Source organism: Arvicola amphibius, chromosome 4 (assembly GCF_903992535.2).
Source record: "Arvicola amphibius chromosome 4, mArvAmp1.2, whole genome shotgun sequence".
NCBI classification, from domain to species: Eukaryota; Metazoa; Chordata; class Mammalia; order Rodentia; family Cricetidae; genus Arvicola; species Arvicola amphibius.
In genome coordinates this window covers 29,828,728-29,831,797 of record NC_052050.1, presented here as the reverse complement: position 1 = coordinate 29,831,797, position 3,070 = coordinate 29,828,728, and the positions used below count along the sequence as shown (strand labels likewise).

Sequence of the window (3,070 nt, the reverse complement as noted above, 5' to 3'; positions counted from 1 at the left end):
GCTAAATATGTTGGAAGAATGAGAAGCAAAATAGAAACTTCATTTCCTGGAAATGTAGATAACTGAATAACAAAGCTGTTAGTTTGCTGAATTCCCTCTTTGATAGGATAACTTTGTAATTTCTGCAGTTCCGTAGTGAGTTTATAATCTGAAGTTCAGCCTGTTTCCAATGGCTGCACTACTGATCAGTCAAGTCTTACCTTTGATGTTCTGTTATCTCTGTGTCTCACCAGTTCAGCAATTAGGTTAGAATTTCTCCTCCTGCCTTGGTTTGTAACGATTTTCTTGTGATTATATTTGACTCAGTAAACACTGTCTGTTTTCCCTCATAACAGGATTGGGGGTTGTGTTTGTTCTTTTCTACAAGACATGTAATATACCTTAGAGATTGAGCATTCTTTTTTTTCCAGTGTTTCCTTACACATTGTTGTTTTATAATGTAAATAATTTTATTAATAGTCTAAAATCATATATTCCTGCTTCACAATTTCCAGATTTCATTATGATGTTCTGAGCTAGAAAAATACATGTTTACTATTTGTTCAAAGGTAGTTGATAGAAAAGGATATGGATATCTTTTATTCTCATTCAAGGAGTTTGATGCTCAGCCACACTCATAGCAAGTAAGATTTGTTTTTTGTAAGAAGTCAACTTCATATTTATGGCAGTTATAAGTTCATGGAGATTTCAGCATTTAGAACAAGACTCAAAAGTCCTTATTTACTTTAGAAAATAATATATCTCTTATAATTGAATTAAATATTTATAGTTCTCAAAAACATCTGATTACTTAGGAATCTCAAACTGAAGACCATAGCTATGTTATCTACTGGATATCTGTGTGTATGTGCATCTCTTTCTATCAACAATTCAAACATAAACCAAGACATTAAAGACATAACTATTTAATATTGTTAGGATTCAGGCATTATGCTTGCCCCTGTCACCAGACAGGATGCACCCAGGCAGTACCCTGGCCAGCCCAAGGTCCTATGGATTGTACATTACTATGTAGTCTGTACGTAGTTGTGAAAGTTCTCTTTAAGAGACAAGCTCTGCCCATTCCCCCTCTTTCCCCACTGTTCTTCATAGAACAACAGTGCTTCAGTCAAATTGACACAATTCCTGTGTGAAGTATTTCCCATTCTGTTTCAGAACTTGCATTGACAGGTCAAGAATCAGTCTGAGAAACTCCCATGTGGAATCTTCTGCTGGAAATGTAGAGATCGGTATAGTTGTCAAATCATTAATCACATAATCAAACTCTCTCCCTTCTTTGGTGTACTTCTTCAGTGACGGAATACAGCCTTTTATGAGAACCTGATAGCAGTCTCCTTTAAAATTGTCTAAGACACATCTTCATGTTCTTTGCCCATATTTCTTACATCCATCCATTACCATTTGGTCAATCTCTACCATCGTGACCATCTTTGGCTTCAGTTTGACAATTTCTCATAATCTGCCCCCATCTCTGCTTCCTAGAACCAGCACATCTTTGCCAGCATAGTTTCTTGACCACTACCTCCAATGGCTCTGGTATATGCCACTTTACTCTCTGACAAATTAGCGTCACTACTGAGGATGAGAGTATTTCAAAACTGCTTTAAGTTAGAATTTTAATGTTCTAATAAGATGAATCTCCATCATATACTACTTCATCTATGTTGTATTCAACCAATATTTTAAGATGCTTAAGAGCAGTAGGCCAGTATCTGTCGATGACCCCTCCTCGGACTATGGGTTATAAGCACTTCACCCTCCCAGTACTGTCCTCAGTTTATTTTTTAATTTTTTTCTTCTATTTTGTTCAAAAGGCTATCAGTTGCTTGTTTGCCTTGCATATCACTGTCATAACTCTGAAGGTCCGGCAATCCATGAAGATAAGTCCTCAAATTGGCAAAACTGCCAATTTTGTTCATGTAAGTTGCTAAATAGCCATGGTTCTGCCAGGTGTGTATTGAGTCTGCCATCCCCTGCTCCTGAAAAATGGACTGAAGGCCATTTCGGAATGGTCTTAGTGTGGGCTGTGCCTTGTTGCTGCCATAGTGCTGCAAGGCTCTTTGCCATGCTTGGGGAGGCAGTCTGGGGGACTGAGGAACTGGTGACCTGTCAGGCTGCAGTCGGCAGGGAGTGTGCCGCTCCAGGGGAGGCAAGAGTAAGAGATGTGGCAGGCCACAGGGAGCAACCTGGTGTGCAGGGTTGTAAAGCAGCAAGAGAGACTTTGGAGGGTGAGAACCAGAAAACTCACAGCCAGCAGGAGACAAATACTCCTTACAGAAGAGCTTGAATGTGAAGTTTATTGAGAGAAAGGTAAAGGGGATGGGAGAGAGAGAGAGACAGACAGACAGACAGACAGATACAGACAGAGGCAGAGAGACATACAGAGACCTGCTTGTCTCTTCAGAAGAACAGCAGGGAAGAGAGCTGAAATGGGTGAAGCTTGTCTCTTAAAGGGATCTTTTGCACCTGCATATAGACTACTTGAGGATGTAGCAGCCATAGGACCCTGGGTTGGCCAGGATACTGCTGGAGTGCACCATGCCAGGTGACATAGGTCAGCATAATGAAAGGGATGTTTTAAATCACATCAGTCTTACTGGCTTATTTCAGAGGACCTATGAGAGTTTGCATCTCTCTCTCTCTCTCTCTCTCTCTCTCTCTCTCTCTCTCTCTCTCTCTCTCTCTCTCTCTCTCTCTCTCTCTCCCCAAAACATGACTCTCTGTCTCCATCCAGTGTGTGTGTGTGTGTGTGATGTATGGGAAACATTATGAAATTGGAGTTGATAGTACTTAAAAGTACTTAAAGGTAGAAGACTGTATATAAAACATTCTGATTTTTGGCTGTGTTTGGAACAATCCCTTTGGCAACAATATTCTAAGCCGAGAAATGGCTGCCTCCTTTAGACAGGAGCTATTCCCCAGAGGGTCACCTTCTTTATTGTCTTTCCACAGCTGACCTGATTCATTGATTTGCTTTGTTTGTCAGAGCCCCTGTGTATGTGACCACTGGCTTAATTGGATATAAAAGTGCAAAAGAAAATAAGAAAACTTAATATCTGGGGTGCTATCA

At 40.2% G+C, this 3,070-nt stretch overlaps 1 pseudogene; it reads right to left on the bottom strand.

The window, feature by feature from the left end:
• Window positions 1–1,007: 1,007 nt before the first annotated feature.
• On the bottom strand, window positions 1,008–1,994 carry LOC119811424 (annotated as a pseudogene).
• Between the last annotated feature and the right edge of the window lie 1,076 nt (window positions 1,995–3,070).